The 21109-nt window shown below is 40.0% G+C and overlaps 1 protein-coding gene, 1 non-coding gene and 1 pseudogene across 15 annotated transcripts in view; 1 reads left to right on the top strand and 2 right to left on the bottom strand.

The window, feature by feature from the left end:
* LOC140699183 (formin-2-like) overlaps nucleotides 1–21109 on the bottom strand; it is a 129800-nt gene that overhangs the window by 55537 nt on the left and 53154 nt on the right. For 11 of the 14 annotated variants that reach the window (XR_012077186.1, XM_072970923.1, XM_072970918.1 and 8 more), the window contains exons 4-5: nucleotides 14487–14542; nucleotides 13090–13247 (exon numbers count right to left, since the gene is read on the bottom strand). The exons of 1 other annotated variant lie outside the window; for it this stretch is intronic. The gene's annotated coding sequence lies outside the window, so the exon portion shown is untranslated. The remainder of the gene's footprint in view (nucleotides 1–13089; nucleotides 13248–14486; nucleotides 14543–21109) is intronic. 2 more of the 14 variants (XM_072970913.1, XM_072970912.1) reach the window with 2 other exon arrangements.
* LOC140699958 (U6 spliceosomal RNA) lies at nucleotides 2885–2987 on the bottom strand. The gene has a single exon (XR_012078183.1). It is a non-coding gene; the product is annotated as a U6 spliceosomal RNA (small nuclear RNA).
* LOC140699558 (protein sprouty homolog 2-like) lies at nucleotides 20091–20912 on the top strand (annotated as a pseudogene).

The following is a 21109-nucleotide window of genomic DNA, read 5'->3' on the forward strand; positions in this document are numbered from 1 at the left end:
ATTTATATGTAAATGTAGGTATTCATACCTATATTTAAAAAAAATCTAAGTTACTATTTTTCACCAATATCTACACACAAGACTACAGTATTACAATGCATAGTTTGGGAAATTAGGCCATATATTCTCTAAATAGCCCATAGCAAAAGGAATAACTTTAATAAACAATCACTAATATCCTGAGAGTTAATTCCACTCTCCAATTACAATGCTACAAGAAATCACAAGCCAAAAATCTAGCTCCCAAATTCATCCAGAAAGTACAAATATTCAAAATTTCTTCCTGAACCTGCATTAGTAAACTATATAGAGTATTTTCATTTTTCCAGAATAGCCTTAAAAGTGACCATTAATAATTAATAAGTATTTTTTGAGTTATCCTAGAATGTAAATAATGCTCTCATTTTCCCTTTTATGGGAACATATAAAAAATTACTTGAGGAAACACATTCAAGTAAATTCTAGTAAAGTTTTCCAAAACTCAATTTAAAAATATATTTTTATTGAGGTATAATAAAAATAGAATATTATGTAAGTTTCAGGCATACAACAGTGACTCACAATTTTTAAAGGCTATGTTCCACTTACAGCTATTGTAAGGTATTAGCTATATTCCCTGTGTTCTACTATATATCCTTGTAGCTTATTTGTTTTATACATAGTGGTTTGTATCTCTTAATCCCCTAAAAATATTTTGCCCCTCTCTACCTCCCTCTTCTCATTGATAACCACCAGCTTGTTCTCTATATCTGTGGTTCTGCTTCTTTTTATTATATGCATGTTTGATTTATTTTTTAGATTTCAAGTATAAGTGGTTTCATACAGTATTTGTCTTTCTCTGACTTGTTTGAATAAGCATAATAAATTCCAGGTCCTTCCATATTGTTGCAAATGGCAGAATTTCATTCTTTTTTATAGTTGAGTAATAGTCTATTGTGTGTGTGTGTCAGTGTATATCATATATGGATGCTGAATCCAGTCAAAAGCTTTTTCTGCATTTATTAAAAAGATCATATGGTTTTTATTTTTCAGTTTGTTCATGTGTATTACATTGATTGATTTGAAGCTATTGAACCATCCTTGCATCCCTAGGATAAATCCTGCTTAATCATGGTTCATGATCCTTTAAATGTATATTGGATTCACTCTATTACTATCTTGTTGAGGATTTTTACATCAATGTTCATTAGTGATATTGGCTTATAATTTTACTTTTTGTGTGATATCTTTGGTTGTGGTTTCGTGGTGATGCTGGCAAGGTCAGGAGTGTTCCTTCCTCTGAAATTTTTCAAAATGGTTTGAGAAGAATAGGTTAACTCTTCTCTGAATGTTTGATAGAATCCATTTTTGAGGCCATTTAGTCCTGGAGTTTTGTATGTAGGGTTTTTTTTTTTATTATTTTTCCCTTTATTACTGACTCAGTTTCATTGCTGGTAACTGGTTCTGTTCATATTTTCTATTTCTTCCTGGTTCTGTCCTAAAAGATGGTACATTTCTAGGAATTTGTTTATTTCATCTAGGTTGTTCATTTCATTGGCATGTATTTGTAGTAATCTCTCAAGATCCCTTGTATTTCTGTGGTGTCAGTTGTGACTTCTACTTTCTCATTTCTAATTTTACTGATTTGGGCCCTTCTCTTTTCCTTGATGAATATGGCTATGGCTTTATCAATTTTGTTCATCTTTGCAAAAACCAGCTCTTAGTTTCATTGCTCTTTTCTATTATTTTTTAAGTCTATATTTCATCTCATTCTGCTCTCATCTTTATGATTTCTTTCCTTGTACTAACTTTGGGTTTTGTTTGTTCTTTTTGTAATCCTCTAGGTGTAAGGTTAGGTTGTTTATTGAGATTTTTCTTGTTTCCTGAGGCAAGCTTGTATCACTATAAACTTCACTCTTGGAACTGCTTTTGCTGTATTCCATAGGTTTTGGATCATTATATTTTCCTTTTCATTTGTTTCCAGGTATTTTTTAAATTTCCTCTTAGAGTTCTTCAGAGATATATTGGTTGTTTAGCAGCATATTGTTTGGCCTCCTCATATTTGTGGGTTTGGGGTTTTGTTAGTTTTTTTTTTTTTTGGTAGTTTTTTCTTGTACTTGATTTCTAGTCTTGTAGCACTGTGGTCAGAAAAGATACTTGATATTTCATTTTTCTTAAATTTACCCAGACTTGTGGCCTAGCATGTGATCTATCTTGGAAAATGTTCCACGTGCACTTGAACAGAATGTATTATGCTTATTTTGGGTGAAAACACTATTATGCTTATTTTGGGTGAAAACACTTTGGGAGTGAAAACACACTCCCTTTCAGTCTGTGTGTCTTTAGATCTGAAGTGAGTCTTTTGTAGGCAGCATATATATGGGTCATTTTTGTATCCATTGAGCCACTCTATGTGTTTTGATTGGAGCATGCAGCCCATTTCCATTTAAACTAATTATTGATATGTATGTCCTTAATGTCATTTTGTTAACTGTTTTAGGGTTGTTTTTGTGGGTCTTTTTTTGTTCCTTTTTCCTTCTTTTGTTTGCTTCTCTTGTGATTTGATGACTATCTTTAATGTTATGTTTGGATTCCTTTTTTATTTATGTACCTATTATATATTTTTAGATTGTGATTACCATGAGGTTGTTTGTTTTTTTTTAAATTGAAGTATAGTCAGTTACAATATGTCAACTTCTGGTGTACAGCCTAATGTCCCAGTCATGCATATATATATATATATATATATATATATATATATACATTATTCATTTTCATACTCTTTTTCATTAAATGTTATTACAAGATATTGAATATTGATATTCCCTGTGCTATACAGAATAAATTTGGCTTTTGAAATCTATTTTTATATATAGTGCTTAAAATTCACAAATCTCAAACTCCAAACAATATGGAATGCTTCACATATTTGCATGTCATCCTTGTGCAGGAGCCATGCTAATCTTCTCTGTATCATTCCAATTTCAGTATCTACATGCTGCCAAAGTGAGTATCCATGAGGTTTTTATTTAGCATGCAATATATACATGTGATTGTTACAAGTTTGCTGACCTCTTAATTTCAAATGCATTTTAAAAATCCTGCATTTGTACTCTCTTCCCCTCATGATTATTGTTTTTGATATAATATTTTACATCTAATTTATTGTTTGTATCCCTTAACTGCTTATTGTGGATACAGGTGACTTTACTACTTTTGTCTTTTAACTGTCCTACTTGTGTGTGGATGATTTCCTACCTTTACTATATGTTTGCCTTTACTGATGAGATGCTCACTTTGTGGGCAGTGTATCTGTAGTTGTAGGTTTTTCCCTTTCATCAATTTAAATATTGTGTAACTCACTTCTGGCCAGAAGACTTTGTACTGAAAAGTCAGCTGATAGCCTTATGGGAGTTCTGTTGTTTGTTATTTGTTGATTTTTCCTTGCTACTTTCAATATTAGCCATTTATCTTTAAGTTTTGTCATTAATTTAATTACAATATGTCTTGGTGTGCTCCTCTTTGGGACTCTTGTACTTCCTGGACTTGGGTGACTGTTTCCTATCTCAGTTAGGGAAGTTTTCAGCTAGTACGTCTTCAAATATGTTCCCAGTCCCTTTCTCTCTCCCTTCTCCTTCTGGTACCCCTATAATGTGACTGTTAGTGTGCTTGATGCTGCTCTAGAGGTCTCTTAAACTATCATTTCTCTTCATTCTTATTACTCTTTTTTCAGTTAAGCATCAGTGATTTCCTCTGTCTTCCAGCTCACTGATTCCTTCCTCTGTATCATTTAGTCTACTGTCGATTCCTTCTAGCGTATTTTTCCCTTCAGTTATCATATTCTTCATCTCTGTTTGGTTATTCTTTATATTTTCTAACTCTTTGTAAAAACTCCTTTCTTGTTCTGTGAATCCATTTTCCTCCCAATTTTCTGATCATCTCTACCATCATCACTCTGAACTCTTCCTCAGGTAAACTATCTCCACTTCACTTAGCTCTTCTGGGGTTTTATCTTGTTGCTTTGTCTGGAACATGTTCCTTGCTGCCTCATTTTGCCTAACTTCCTGCTTTTATTTTTATGTGTCTGGTACAGTAGCTGCATTTCAGGACCTTGCAGAGGGGTCCCTCTGCAGGAAACATCCTGTGTCCCAGCAGAACACTCCCCTCTCATTATGCAAGCTCTATGCTGTATGTTCCCCCTATGAGGCATGGATCATTCTATTCTGGTGGGCTGGCTATGTGGGTAGGCTTCATTGATTCCTGGTCCACTTAGATGCCAGGTTCTGCCTTGTACACAGGCTGCTGGCCACTCGTTGGCAGAACTGGGTCACAAGAGAGCTGACTGCAGAAGCTGGGGAAATGCTGGGGCTAATACCAGCTCACTGATGAGCAGAGTCAGGGTCCAGGTGGCCCCAGGGTTGTTGCCCACCAACTGGTGGGTGACCAGGTCCTGGGGCAAGTACCAGAGGAAAGATGACAAATCTATTTTATTCAGCATACTAAGTATTTTATTTTACATATCACCAAATATGACATTATTTTTTAAAAATATTGCTTCAAACCTGTAAATTAGCATAAGTGGTAGAGTCTGCCGTCCACTTTGGCTGAACAATTGTGTACAATAAGTTAGCCAAAATTCTTTCATTTCTGTATAATCTTACATTTGGGTGATGTTGGTTATTTCTTATAAATTGCTTGATCACTTGAATATCACAAAATACAAGCTGCCATTAAAAATAATACATTCAACAAAGTATTTTCAAAATAAAGAGTATCTGGTTCCCAGAAAAAGAAACATTACTATAATATTAAGGCCAAAACTGTCAAAAAGAAAGCTAAGATATATTCATGGAAAGCTTCTGCTGAAAAGTTAAGTTTGCTCATCTTTGAAACTTTACTATGTTTACTATGTAATTCATTTTCTCTAATAATCAGATTTTCAAGTTCTGCTAAATTCTAAGGCCATATTACTGGCAAGTTAGGATACCTCTAGATAGCTGTAAAATATGAATTCTACTCTTCACAGACACATACTTATTTCTTAACTCTTTATTTCTCAAGCTGTAAATTCTGACCAGTCTTAGGTTTTGGAGAAAACCAGTGAGATTCCAGATTTCCAATAAGCTAATACTTGTTATTATTCTATAGGAAAATAAACCCAGATTTTAAAATAGAATAAGATTATGCACAGAAATAAAGTACAATAAATTTCAACTTTGAAAAGGATTTACATTTCCCTGATAATTAGTGATATTAAGCATTTTTCCATGTGCCTACTGATCATTTGCTTGTTTTCCTTGGAGAATTGCTTGTTTAGGTCTTCTGCCCATTTTTGGATTGGGTTGTTTGGTTGCTTCTTATTAAGTGGTATGAGCTGCTTATATATTCTGGAGATCAAGCCTTTGTCGGTTTCATTCACAAAAATTTTCTCCCATTCTGTAGGTTGTCTTTTTGTTTTACTTATGGTTTCCTTTGCTGTGCAGAAGCTTGCAAGTTTAATTAGGTCCCATTTGTTTATTCTTGCTTTCAAAATGTAGAATAGATAAACAACACTACACTGTATAACACAGGGAAATATACAAAAGATCTTATGGTAGCTCACAGAGAAAAAAATGTGACAATGAATATATATATATGTTCATGTATAACTGGAAAATTGTGCTCTACACTGGAATTTGACACAGTATTGTAAAGTGATTATAAATCAATAAAAACGTTTTGAAAAATAAAAATAAAATAGTCTCAAAGGTAAAATTCTTAAGAAAGAAAAATATACAAATTCTTGGGAAAAACTCAAATTATCACAAGGACAAAATAAATAAAACTCTCCTTTGCAATTCAAAAAGAAAATTTCAACTTTGAAAAGGAACTTCAAGAAATAAGGGAATATCAGAAAATATGGTAACTGGTAAATAACATACCTAGGGTGCCTTAAATGAGAACATTTTATGGAAAAGCATTTCTCCCAGAGCACTAAAAAAGCATTTCTGGAATCCTTACAAAGGAAACGATGAGCTATTGAAATTGTGATATTTTTGAACTGGAATGGAAATGACAAATCACTTCCAAATCCTTCACTACCTAGATGCGAAATGTGAGGTGGAGAGGAGAGGGATAAGTCAGAAATCATAACTGGCTGGGTAACTTTAAACTCCTATGGCAGCAGTTGATAATTTGATTGATGGAAAGGTTAAAGTCACCATCATTAGTGAATGACCAGAGTGGAGGTAATAAACAGCATGTTTAGGAAAGGAGTGAGAAAAAAATGGAAATAAACAGCCTTTCTGGTTCCCTCACATCTTCTGAATTTTCTCTCCCATGACCTGCGTTGTGGCAAGGTCCTGCACTATACTCCAAAGCAAAACATTCCTTAACTGACTGAGTTAGTGCAAGGAAGGAAAACAGTCTGACACAGCTTCCCTTCATTGATGATCCACGCAAACAACACAGCTTAGTGTCTCACCTCCCAGCTGCCTCCCTGCGTCAATACCCAACTAGCCTCCACCATCATAAAAGTTCCAAAAACAAAGCTCACAGAAAATCGAATGCAATGGCTTGGGAATGTTACCCAGAGGGGCAGAGCTATACCTTCTGACCCTGCTGCCACTTGGCTGGAACTGCTGTCCTGGTGACCCTCGTGTTCTCACTGCCAACACTGCAGCTCCAACTTAGCCTTTATAAAGACTGCGAAACTATTTCTCACTCCTTCCTTCTTAAAATCCTCTACTTACTTGGCTTCTATAATTTTACACTCTCTCCTCATTTGCTTTTCTCTTCTCTCATTTGAATTTTTTTGGAGTACAGTACCAAACTTGTAGTAATTCCCAAGACTCTGTCCTTGGCCCACAATCCTCTCTTTCTGTGCTAGAGGAGATCAACAATTTTATCATCTTAAATCTCTCATCTCTGTACTGCTGATTTGCAAGTTTTCCCCTCTCAACAATACTTCACTTCCATATTGTGACTGCATAGTTATCACTGCTATTTTGTTAAATTTTATCTTTTATTGAGGAAAAATTGACATAATATTTCTATTTGATTACTTTCCTTTTTCTTTATATTTACAACACATCTTATCCTATAAATAAACATCACCTCTCTGCCTTGCACTTTCTCGAGGCTTGGCAGTAGCTTTGATTAATGTTTCTAACTTATTAGCTCTTAAACTTAATGTGCAGCGGAATCCCCTGGAGGGGTTGTTTACTCACAGACTGCTGGGCCCCACCCTGTGACTCCAGTTCAGTAGGCCTGGGGCAGGGCCTGAGAATTTGCATTTCTAACCAGTTCCCAGATGATGCTGATGCTGTTCCTCCAGGGACCACCCTTTGAGAACCAAAGCCTAAATTTATACTCTAGATATGGTTACCAAATCCATTAGTTCAGCCTTTGGCTGCTACTTTTTCTTTATCACATCAGCACTTTAGTTCAGAATCTCCCCACTTCATAATTGAGAGTTTTAGGATCTGGTTCTCCTGATTGGTTCTAGTCTCCCTCTTGTTATCGTATGACATTTTCTCACAAGGTCCTTAAACATGAGTTCATCGTGGTACATCCTTGCTCAAAGACTCATGGCTCTTATGTTGAGCATAAAACATTATAAATACTCTACCTGGCTCATAAGGTCTTTAATAGCCTGTAAAAAAGTGGATACCCTAATTACCTCCCCTGCCTACTGCCAAGGGCTACTGTGAGGGTTCAATGGGATACAGTCGGCTCCCCTTATTCAGTTATGTTGTATGAAGTCAAAGAGAACAATGAATTAGTGAGCACTGAACCGCTGCTTCTGGGGAAAAAGTGCTCAGTTCCCACAAGCCTCCAGCTACATTTTCTAAAGTCACCTTATATAATATAATAAATATATTTAAATTGTATTAAATGTATACATTGTATGTAACACACACTTTCTCTGTAAGGCACACCGCAGCCCTCCTGCACCTAGGACACTGAACAGCACTGCAGCCCTATGCTTGGGGGCTTTTTAAATGGCCAAGTCATCAGCAGAAAGCACAAAAAGGTGGAAAATGTGGCACTAAATAGGCAGCAGAAAAGACATTTATTTACAGAATTAGCTGAAGCAAGAAGGCAGAGTGTTGCTTCATCCCACCGTGGCTGGGGAAGACGCACGCCAGGTGACTCAAGTTTTTCACCACTTTGCACATGTCTGCAAATGAAGTAAAGGGCCTGCAAGCAGTGGTTTCAGGGCTGTAAATAAATTCTAGCTAGTTGTCAGGCTTACAAATACAGAATCTCTAATTGATGAGGATCAACTGTGCTAAGAAGGCAACTCTGGAAGCCAGAGTACTGCTCAGACATGACAATAATAATGACAAAATATCAGTTAACATTTTGAGTGCCTACCATGTGCCAGGAGTTCTTCTAAGCACTTCATGAAAATTAATGCATTTAAATCTCACAGAAACCTATGAGACAGGAGTTATTACTATCCTCATTTTGTAGATGAGGAAATTAAGGCATAGAGAATAAAAAGCATGGCTGAGGTTCCCCAGTTAAAAGTGGGATAACTGGGATTTGTGCCCAGGCACACTGGCTCAGAGCCCAATACTCAATCACTATGTTGTGAATATAAGCAAAATTTCCACCTCTCCCCAGTAAGCACCTCTGCTTGAGTCAGCGTGGTCACCAGTATGTTTATTCATTCATCAAACATTTTCTGATCTGCCCAGAAATGTCAGGCACTATGTTAGATACTGGAGGGGCAAACAGAATATGGAGAGTCTTAGCTCTAAGGAACCCTACTGCCTCTGAGACATGCATGAGGCGCCAATCATGGGAAAGTAAGGCAAGTGTAGGGATCCCAGAAGAGACATCAAAAGGAGTCTCTAGACTGAGGCCTCTCTGGGAAAGTGTCTAAGAGGGAGTGAAGTTTGACATGAGTTTAGATTAAGAAATAGAAATTCAGTGGATTAAAAAGGCCACTAGGATTGCAGAAGAAAAAAAATGTAAAAGGCAGACAGGAAGAATGCTAAAGTTTTCAGAAAACCTGCCTGTCTTTTCAAGGCTAGAACAAACTAAACAGGCAGGAAATAGCGAGGGATGAGGCTAATGGCAAGGGATGGCAAGGGAAAGCCTTGCCCGTCAAACTCCGGAGTCTGACTCTTCTCTCAGAGCCTATGAGCAGTCATCAAATGGGTCTGAGCAGACATCGGATACAAATAAATCTGAATTTCAGGAAGAAAGTTCTGGAGGACTGTGGGGGAAAGATCAGGAGGGGTTGGGACTGGAAGTGATGAGATCTGCTGGGAGACAGCTGTGGTGACCCGACACGGCTGAGGCTGGGCTGGGGCTGGGCTGAAACAGGGCTGTGGGGCTGCGGGGTGGCAGGACAGGCAGGAGCACCAGAGGGGGACCGAGATGCTGGAGGAATGGAGTGAGCAGCCTCTCACAGCCCCAGGACCCTTGCACCTGTCAGTGTCCTCCCTGCCTCAACACCACATTCACTTCTACTTCTATATCTTCACTCTCTTCTCCATCTGCAATACTCTCTCTTCTTCCCTCCCTCTGTTCAGAAGTGATGACTTTGAGGACTTGATCTAAGTTGCACCTTTCCTAAAAAGCTGTCCTTAATTACAATTTCCCAACAGTTCCCTTTTATTTTAATTCTGTAGTGCAACATACACTAAATACCTTGACAAAATCACATCACATCAAGCAAATCATTTCATATATACAGAAAAGCCCAGGACCTTACAATTCTTTGTATTTCCTTCTGTACCTACCACAACTACCTTGCACATAGAACATCAACAGATGTCCAACAAAGTTCAGTGAAAGATAAACATCCTTTATAAGCTAAGAACTTTTATCGGCCAGTTATCAATTTAGATCAGCTGCTTGAACAATTTGCCTTTCTCCCCAGATCATTACCAACGTTGCCCAACAGAAAGGAACTTCATACCCTCTGAGGCTCTGTAGGGCAAACACACAGCTTCATTTCACGGTAAGCCCTATGGCCCCAGAGCAAAGAAAAACATTGTGTGACCTCTAATGCTTCTTTCATATTCTCATCTCAAGTTGTAACTGCTTTCCAGGTGCCTGCTGCTTTTCATTCTTAAAATTGACAGAATAGTTTCTCTTATTTCTTTATTTCTAACACTAAAATGTCTAATTTTTTTCTCTTAGAGTTTCCATAAAATAAATACTTTTCAGAAAAATCCTGTCTGCTTCTTAATGCATTATATTGAACACCTTGCCAAAGTGTTACCCATTTTCAAAACTGGTTCCTCCACAAGGGTGTCCTTGTGTCTCTGCCCTCCCCAGCCACGCCTCACCCCACTCTCCGAGGCCACACCTCGCCCTCCCCAGCCACATCTCATCCTCCCCACGCTCACTGAGCCAAAGTGTTTATCAAGCACCTAAGAAAGAGCAGAGTCTGAGGTAAACTTCAAGGAAGAGTAACCCGTGTTTTGGGGCCTCAGCCACGCCTTTGCCTCTCTTCTTGAACCCCTCTGTTTCCTACTCTGGTCTATATTTTAGCTGTATGCTTGTCTTGTGAATTGTGGTTTTGTGGGTTTATAATTAAATTATGTGGATTCTATCCTTTTTTGCCTTACAGTTTATCAGGAACTTAACATTAAACAATGATTTTTCCAACATTTTGATATAACTAATAAATTCTAATAAAATTCAAGTGACTTGTTTTCATGTCTCCATTTCTATTTCTTCAGAATTGCATTCCCCACACCTTTCTTTTGATCTGAGCAATTCTTTTTTTACTCTTTGAACCTGTCTCTGCCAAGACACATGTGAGTAGTCCCTCAAGTACCACTGACCACCAGGCTGCTCCTCATTAGTCACATGTGTTTCCTTGATTTCTTCCTAAATAAAGATGTTTCTGAAGCTGATAATACATTGTACTGAGGGGTTGTTGTATACAGAGCCCTATAGGAGATACTTTAAAAGGAGAACCAATAGAAAAGAATATTCAATCCCTCGATTAAGTCTGCAGCCCAGTTAGGCACTGCGAGGTTGAGAGGGCCCGGGGGGACTGACCAGAGCAGGACCCCAGGGGAAGAGATTAAAGCCGATTTCAAAGAAGGTTAAAACTGGAATGAGATAGGATTTTGCCACTCCCCTCAAATCAGAAGCATTTTTCTAACCTTTGAGAATGTATTTGCATATAAACTATACAACATATGTGATAAGAGAGTATTGATCTTATTTAATTTCTTTTAATTATCCAGCACTTTGTCATAGATGTGGCTATTCACAATTAATAAATATCATAATGTGTGGGCAGACCTAACTTTAAATTGCTTGATGTTATCAATTCTTGCCCCAAAGTTGGAGTTTTTAAAGATCAAACTTCATTCTATTTACCTTTCAACTAGTCCATTTAAATTAGAAAGATGCTAAGAGTTTTAGGAAAATACTTGAAAGCACACATCTTATATATAATTTCAAAAGCAAAAAATAAATGAAAAACTGGGTGGTAACCAGTTTTGGTACCATATGTTAATCTTTAAGGTAGGAGCAAATGTTTTTAGAGAATGACATTTGGCTACAATAGTTATATACTGTAAAAATGTAAAAGAATTTTCAGTTTATAAATGGTATTTCAAATGCCAAAGAATAAAAAAAAACAGAACTGAGAATCCTATTTCACTTTTATGAAATAACTCTTTAGACACAGCAGATTTTCAGAGCAAATTATTTAAAATTAAAATAATCAGTAAGTGAGGTGTAAAGAAAGTAGTTTTAATTTAAAACTTCCTAATTCCATAGGCGCATCTGTAAAAGCACCCAAGGAGCAACAGTAGTTCTCTCTCTTCATGTGAGTGCTGACTGGGTTTGCTCTGAGCATCACTGCAGCCTTTGACTCCTTTCAGCTGAGGAAAGGCTTTAAGAGCCATGCTTCTTCCAGGGATATGGAGCTCTCAGAATTATTAATTACAATGAGAGAGTCAAAGTCAAAACCCATTCAACAAATACCAGCGTGCTGCTCAGACTGAGAGAAGAGGTGCCTGAACTGGCATCTGAAGAAAACCCCAGAGGGAGCCCGGCACCTGGCTCCACGCCCTGGCTGGGTGGGCCTGGGTCTCGCGTTGCATCACCACCTCAGAGAGGGCAGGCAGCCCTGGAGGGCGCTGAAACCTCTCACGTTTATTATTCACACAGAGAAAATGGGCTTAAAACCCCCCATTTCCTTCTGCAGGGGCAATTTACAGAGATAAAGACTGTCATCTAGTAACTAAGAAGCAAGGTGCTTTACAGGAAAAACAGAATGGTCAGGTTTCTTAAACAGTAATGAAGCACCAGAGCTAGCATGGCAAAGTTCTGATAAAACTTAAACATGGACAGGTGACCTGACCGGTTTCTCTCTATGCCTCTGAAGCATCTTGACATCAGACTCTTATAAATGGTATAAATATAATAGAATAATGTAAACTTGTCACCTCATCCTTTGATGATTTTGGCATGAGATGGTATTAAGCAGCCACAGGGCAATGACCCATGTAAACGTACAGCTTTTATCACAGTGGAGATAACATGAGGTATAAAGTCAAACAGATCTATGTTCAAATCCTGGCTCTCACCCTTTTATCAGTTTTTTGACCTAAAGCTAGTTATATCCTATAAACATCATTTTCTTATCAGTTAAATATCAATTATAATAATTACTTCAAAGGATTATTCTAAGTGTTGCATAAGATAATACAGTAAAAGAATAGGTGCACAGAAGGTTGGCAATTAATTCTGGTTTCCTGAACCCATTTTATGGCCAGTTATTTAGCCTCATATGACACAGACAAACATCATCTAAAGAAAGAACCAGTCCCGAAGTAAACTTATGACAAAGAGTCAGTGATTCCAAGAGTAAGTGATATCACTGCTGAGTGCTTGACCTCAATTACTTCCAAATATTGTCACCTCCCAATTAGTGTATTACATTTTCTAGCTTCCAGACAATTCACTGGCAACAAGGAAATGAGAAGCTGTGAAATTTAAATCAGTCTATTTCACCATTGCGTTTCCAAGCTGTACCATCAGCTGTTTTTAAATCACCCAGTTCATCAGGTTTTCTGCTTATTATTGGTTCACAGCTTAAGAAAAATAGAAAGTCACTATAATTTTATAGATATGAATATCTACCTTGAATTATAGCTGGAATCTTAATATATAGAGCAATGTTGTATGTGCTTTATCATTGTTGATTGTGTAGAACACTTTTTGTCCAGGTTTTCTTTGGCATTATCATATATAACAGAGAATTCAGTAAGATATGGCCTGGAGATGAGAACTAGAAAAATCTAATACATTAGCTCAGATTAGAACTTAGTCATGTCAGAAAAAGAGTCACAAAAATAATGAAAAGACATTATAAATATTTTTCTTAATTATATCTCACTTTATTTCTCTTTACCGCTCTTTATTTTTCTAAATCGTATTCTCTATCAGCTAATCATTACACAGTAATTAACATTCAGCTGAGCCCACCACGCCTCTCCAAGTCCCCTAGCATCATGTAGGTTTCTGCTCTAAAAAAAGAAGCTGGGAAAACCTGTTTTATGACATTAACATTAAGAGAATCTTTACTCTTATGATAATGACCAATTTAGCCATATTTCTGAAAAGCACAGGAATGGACATATGAAATGAAGTTCTCAACTAATGTTATAGTCTTTTTTCTCCTCCAGGAGGAGCAAACTTTCATGTATGATGCAGGGCTGCTTCACTTGAAGAGGGAAGCCATTTTATATTTGGAAAAAGTCTCAAAAATCAGCAAACTATTTGATTTTACAGAGATGAACACTATGCCCTAGATAGCCTGAGTATGTTGTCACAAAATAACCAGAAACAGACCTGAGCCTAGAACTGAGGAATAAACTGTTTCATTTTCTGCTTACACCATGCTCCAGAAAACATTCTTCTTATTGGCAATTTCACATGCTAAGTTATTTTTAAAAGAATAGTGGGAGTATGTGTAAGTAAAATTTTCAAATGATTTTATACTCAAAAGAGCAATTGCTAACCACAATTATAAGTGTTTTCTATTATTGCAGGAGGTGTATATTTGTGCAGGGAAAAAAGTCATAACATTTGGCTTCCTTATTAACAGAATAAAAAAATTTTGTGGAAATTAAACTAATGCTTTATCCAACCAAAGCAACTGAAGAATATTATTTGATTTTAGGAAAGCTCTAACACATTAAAAACTTCTTATCCATGTGACTGTTAGCTCAATCAGGCACATTCTCCTGCACAGAGTGGCCCTGCTCACTGCTGGAGTGGCTGCTGTGGGCTCAGCTCCTTGGCTGGACACACAACGACACAGAATCTGAGACACCTGTATTCAGTTCCACCTCAAGGCTGACTTTCTTGGCAAAGTCTAAATGGAAGAAAGCATCCGCTTCCACCTGCCTGGATTCCCCTGCAGGCTGAGAAACAGGGCAGCCTAGTAAGCAGGTAGATGGAAAGAGAAATCAGTTTGTCACAATTTTAAGACAAATAAGAGAAAGGGATCTGACATCCTAATCAAATCTTCTTACCTCCTGAACAGCATCTGATTATTTTTTCAGAGTTTCTACAACAGCAGTTTGCGATTCTGGGTTGAAAAGGAAGAAGACAATATATTTAATAGCAAATTTTCTCACTTCTTTGATCAGAAAACAAAACTAACTAAAATATATATTTTAACCATAAGTACCCAAAATATGCAGGTTACCTCCCAGTTATATCTCCATATTATAAGACAAGACTGCTTTTCTGTATATTTAACACACAAAATATATAACCCTCATGTCACCAGTTATTTTCAAAATCAGATTAGCACTATGCCCTTCTTTACACATCAATCATGGTTATTTCTCTCAATTGCTAGTTTGTTTTGGGACCAGGAAGTACCTGCAAAGACATTCACTTTTTATATTAGCCACTTAAGTCTGTACAATGATAGAAGCCAACACACCAGTCCTGAAGGATGGAATGTTGAACGTCTTATCTGACTATTTGACAATCTACCTTCCACTTTAATAAGAGATAATGAACATTCACCAAGAGGCACTGAGTAATAAGAGATTTTGCTCCTTTAAGTTTGTCATTTGAGAATCTACAAGACTGCAAATTCTTCATATTGGAAAACCTAAGGGACACCCAAGTCCACATTTTGGTTTGGTTTTTTTAAACTCAGGATACTTTCTTCTAAGTGAAGCTTGCATGGTAGTTTGAAAACAAAAACATAACAGAGCCTCCAGGAATCCCCAGGGCTGCATGGATCAGTCTGAAAATGACTCATCATGTCCATCCTGGGCATTTGCATTGAGAGACCAGAGGCCCAGAACACAAGCATCTGGGCCAGATGAAGACTAGAGTCTGTCTCCTGTCACATTGATCCCCACCCCAAACTGGCATGCAGACCAGACACCTGATAAGACACAGCAGTCTCTCTTGGGGACACTTTAGACATTTCTACTTTAGTAGAATTTTAGTTGATGTATGTGACAATGTATAGGAAAAATAAAAGGCACTTATTTAAATCATACAGTATATTGTTAAACTGTGTTGAAAGTTTTCACTTCACGTAGATTAAAGCACCATCTCCACATGGGCCCAAGGGCCTTCTTCTGTCCACCCGCACCCCGACCTCTCTAACCACCTCTGCTCCAGCCACACGGCCTTCCTGCTGCCTTTGGATGCACCAGTCACACGCCCGGCACCAGATCTCCACAGCAGGGGCATCTGCACACCCCTGCTCCCTGCCCCCTTCCTTCCGGGCTCTGTGCAGTCCTCCTGGGCCCTCTATTCAGCAGCAGCCCCGTCGGCTCCCCAGCTCTCCCCATTCCCTGGTGATTCCTTCACAGTGTGGCTCCTCAAATGAAATACAACACAATTCACTTGTTTGCTGACTTATTTATCAAATCCTATGAAGACAGAGATTTTGTAGATTTTTTTCCCCTTATTGAACCCCTAGCATCAAGAATAGTGCCTGGTAAACAGCAGATGTTTAAAATATCTGTTGCGTACTTGTAGGAGGGAATGAGAGATCAAAAGAATGATCCAGTGATTCCAACCACGGAAGTGGGAGCCACCAGGAAGAGAGCAAGCTGAGCAGGGAAGGGGGGCAGGGATCAAACAGAAGGCACAGGCACCACCTGAGCTCCGAGTGTCTCTTTCAGAACAAAAATCACCGAGAAGACCAGGAAGCAGTCACTCACCGACAGGCGTCACTGTGGCACAGAATTAGCAAGTGGCCTTAAAATACAAGCCCTTCCCCAGACAAGCGCTGTTCCACTGAGTTAAGTAAAAGGGCTTCTTTTCTCTTATACTGACAAATCTCTACTCTGAACTTAACACCTGAGCTAGCCAATTTGGAATGAAGATCGTTAACAGCAAGGCTAGGAAGAGTTAATATTAAATCCTGTCCAGACTGGAACATTTTTATTTTCTGCTGTTTTTAGTCACCTCCAAATCCTCCTGAGTACAATAGACTTGAGAAAAGGTCCTGGGGCTTTGCACTGATGAGAAAGTGTCCCTTCCTCCTCTCTGTGTGGCTAGTGCAGGAGGAGCCCACAGGGTCCCCTGATGGAACAGTAACAGCCCTAGACCTGGTGACCTGCCCCCAAAAGCAAACTCCTGGGCTCTGATGGTGAACAAGAATGTGTACAGCTGACCAGAACAATGAACTAGAAAGATTTTATCAGTCGATATTTTGAACACTGATATCTAAACAGTGGATTTCCCTCTAAATCAATGTGACCTGAATTGAATTGATTTTCCCATCCCCATCCCTTTCACTATACTTCTTATTTCCTTGAATCAGTGTGTTACAACATCTAGGAGAATCTTATACATGAAAATATTCTCTTCAAAATCAGAAGCTGAACTATAGGAGTTCTAGAGGGTCAAGATTTTAAGGTGAAAGAAACACACAGAATAACTAACTGTACTACAAATTAAGGGGGGAATTAGTGAGAATAGTTAGAGAAGAAAGAAAAATAAATGTTGAGGAGAAAGAAGACAGTAGAGAGTAAAAGTAAGAAAGAGGGAAGAAAAGGAAGGGAAAGAGAAACAATAAAGATAAGATTGAGAAATTGCAAAACGTGGAACAAGCAAAGAGAAGCGAGCATGCTGGGGGCCGATGACCAGGACGCTGGCTTGAGTAACAGCTCAGGTCTGGAGTCGGTGGGCAAGAGTGCGTGAGGAACCCTCTCAGCTCTACAGCATCCTCAGGATGCTTGCCCCTCATGCAGACTCCCCTGTTCTCCTCTCCCAGGGCCCGGGAGCACTTTTGGGAACTGCCTTTTACTCTGGAGCCAGCATCCGGGCCCCATTCATTAACTAGGATGGTGGCTTTTAAAGAGTAACTGGTGAGCTTACAAGGGGACATCTGCCAACTCCTCTCTGCCTTCTTAAGAATCAGGAAATGAGCCTGGTTTGAACAAACATTACTGTGACACAAAGTAGGAGAATGAGCAGCCCTGACAGAATGTTAAATGTTCCATTTCTTTCTTTTTTTTTTAAGTTCCCTCACAAAAATGCCTGGGCCCCCCACAACTCCAAATACGTTTCAGAAATGATTTCTTCATCACCACAAATAAGCCTATGACTTACAAAACAAAATGTACCTGGATGAGTTTCACATTTGTAGAGAGGACAGCAAGAAAAATGAAGAGGATGGGCTGCTCTGCTATGAATGGAGAATAAATCAAGTCACCCCTTTAACATATACAAATTATACCTTATGAAAATGAATGAGCAGTCTCTAACAAGTTTTACTTTCTTTTTTTTTGGATGAAGCAGAAAAGAGTTTTATTTCTTTGCCAGGCAAAGGAGCTCACAGCGGGCTAGTGCCTCCAAGACAGTGAACCTGCCAGGGATAGATGGAAGGGGGTTTTACAGTAAAAGTTCAAGAGTTCAAGGGGCGGCCCTAATTTCCATAGAGGTCGCATACAAGGTAACAAATTGTTGCAATGTTGTCCTTGTTTTTGCAGAAGCAGCTCTTACTTCCACCAGGCATGTCCTTATGGGCATGTTTACCTCTGGCTTTGGGAATCTCCTAATATTGTTGTGCCTACAACAAAGGGTATTTAGGAAGGGAGGCTATGGAAAAGTGCTCTAGAGAAAAACTTGGGAAGTTTAGATGCAGATTGGTATATGTTTCTAGGACTGAAGTAGGCTGAGACCTGGGACCTCTTGCTGCAGTCCCTGCACCTCAAGTAACGAAATACAAAGAAACCACAGGAGACTACAAACAGTTGCCTGCGTGTGCAGCTGGGGTGGGTTATGAACAATAACATACAGAAAATAGAAACTCAGTTGCCTTTTCTGAGGTGTCAGGGGCAAAAGCACACAGCACCACCAGGGGACTGGGCAGACCACCCAACCAGCCCCTCCTCTCCAGCCCAACCCTTGTGGGCCAGAGCATGAGGAAAGCCATCTAAAGCCTTGAACACTTAAGCACTTATGAATACCAGATGGTCAGTGATGGCAGTATTTCCCACTCTTAATTCCTTCTACATCTATGGAAAGTAGGAACCGGCATCATCCTCTCCTAGCTGCTTCCTGCTGAACTGGGCTTTCCTCTGGGGTTTTTCTGATGGAAAAATGCACGTGTTCATGCTGTTTAGCAGGGGTGCATGTTAGAGACGTCACCGTAGTTTTACAAAGGCAGGGTGCACAGTGCACTGTAAGCTAAAAACCATATAAAACCCTGGAATAGTATCGACGAGCATAAGCAATAGTTGAAATAGTCCTGAAAACATGGAGCACAGCCTTTAGGAATCAAAAACAAACTTGAAAACCAGGGATCGACATCAAAGAGAACTTCAGGGCCTTGTGTGTCAGCACCATCAACATTCTGGGTTTTCACATCATCATAAAGGGTAGAGACATTTCCCGATTCATCAGGGATGTGAACACAGCATGTGGCAGGAATAGCCACACCAGTTTCTCCCTGAGAAGCCATCAGTGTGTCTGATGCCACTTGGTTCTGTAAATCTGCCTCCCACATTAGGGGGAACTCCATGCTCAGTAGTGTAAAACTGCTGGTTATCATTCAGGGCTTTCCGTGTGAAGTTAGCCAAGGCCTCTAAGTCAGGGTCACACTCTCCAATCTTATATTTGGGACAAAGAAGTTGAGTAGATAATCATACCACTTAAGAACAGATGTCCTCCATCTGGTATGGATATAAGGTAGGCTAGCAAACTTTACTGTGGTAATGTCACATGTCAGTGACCTGGTGCCCAAGGAAAACCCAAGGCACATCTACCAATCTTGGTGGTAGCCAGGCCAAAGGCTAACCTGCAGATCCAGTGGGCTTCTTCTGGGGCTCTCCAGTAAATTCCTGATCAGTGAGTCCAATCAGTGGCAAACCAGTCACTGCTGTTTAATATTACAAGATGATGGCACTGTTCAGTCCTTACTGAAGCCCATATATTGGGTGGAATTTGGCCAATGTTGGAAGGAGTGATTCCTTTGTTCCCAACATAAAGAGGCCAAACCACGTGGCCTGCCATAGTCAGGAGTCAACCAAAAGACCCCATCCCATACCTGATTAAGCCTTCTAATGTGCGGCACAGAATCTGAACAAATCCACCTTACACCCAGTCTGCACTGCCAAGAGCTGTGCACTGCAGCACAAGTGAGGAGATGGGCTGACAGAGCACACAGCGCCCAGGCCCCCCACCTCCAAGCTGGCCCAGCCAGCCACCCCACACCCCCTCACTCTGACATGGTCACATAACTTGGCCACCTGGTTTTAGGGACTTTGTAAGGTTTTCTTTTTTCATTTGCTCATCTGTCAGGAAAAGAGACTCACTATTGGTTCTTCAGCCTCCAGCTCACTGAGAAAAAAAGAGGAAATACTCCTAGTGCACTCCTAGAAGAGGTGCTGCCTTTAGTCCCAATCCCTGGAGGGTGTTCATCATCTGGGGACTTGCTCCTGACTTTCCTCTCCTTTTCTCATTTCGTCCTGCCAATTGCTCAGAAGACAGACTGAGGTAGAGTTTGGATGGTGGGGGAGGGAGTCTGCATCGGGGCTGAGTTTATTTGCACATTGGAGAAAGAAGAGGCTCTAGTGGAGAGAGGGTGCAAAGCCACAATCACAAATTCAGATGCTGTAAGTCTGCTGGAGGGGCCACACTTACACGGCCTGATGGACACCAGAGCTCAGAGTGACAGCGGGTCCCAGGCCTGCTGTAGGCACCCTTGATGGTGGCAGGCAGCGTGGGGAGCCTGACCCCAGAGACACCCTCACCCAGCAGTTATGCATGCTGTCTCTGGATCTGATCAGAGACATCCAAAATACCAGTGAGTACACAGAGGGCCCTACAGTGCTCCCCAGATGGAGCTCAAGCCTGCTCCTTGCCCTCCACTCAGGAGAAGCACAAGAGATTCATGGACTGCCTGAGCACCACCAGTCCCGGGGCTCCAGGACTCATAGGCCCAGGCTTCTGTGCAGGCTTCTCTGTCCAGGCCCATCAGCGTGGTCAGCTCAGGGTCTCAGAGCAGCATGAAGACAAGCACCAGCAGCAATCCCTCTGCACAGAGGTGGTTTAGATCATCTTCCTCCTTGGGATAATCAGGGCACAGCCCAAATCAGAGCACAAGCCAGGTGAGCTTAAGCCGCTGAGCAAGGGAGATTCAGGGCTGCACACCTGCAGGAGGGAGGACTGCAGCAAGTGCAAGTGTGAGGGGTGCACCTGCCCAAGGCCTCTGCCGTCAGCCTGGATTTGGACAAATGGTGCCTGCACCTGGAGCAGATCACGACTGACTGAGGGACCTGTGTGTGTGTGTTGTTCCAATGACGATGAGGACAATCTGAGTTCCTACAGCCAGTCTCACCCCTGCGCACGCTCGTCTGCCACAGTGTCATCTCCCTCTCCTTGTCCTGTCCATGGTGTCAACTTTCAGCAAAGCTTGCCCCAAATTGTGCCAGGGATGCTATGACCCGGTGAACATGTCTGCGATGCTGTAAAAATTCACACAATTTGCTGCAAAGTTCCCAATGTTTTTTCCAGAGACGATGCACCATATCTCTGTATACACACCACGTGTGTCTGAGAAAACCAAGTTGTGCCCCACTACACAGCACAGTCACAAAACATCACACAAATATGTTACACGTCCAGAAGAATGAGGACCAGTCAGCACATTTTCAGACCATATCCTGCC

This window comes from Vicugna pacos, chromosome 11 (genome assembly GCF_048564905.1).
Source record: "Vicugna pacos chromosome 11, VicPac4, whole genome shotgun sequence".
NCBI classification, from domain to species: domain Eukaryota; kingdom Metazoa; phylum Chordata; class Mammalia; order Artiodactyla; family Camelidae; genus Vicugna; species Vicugna pacos.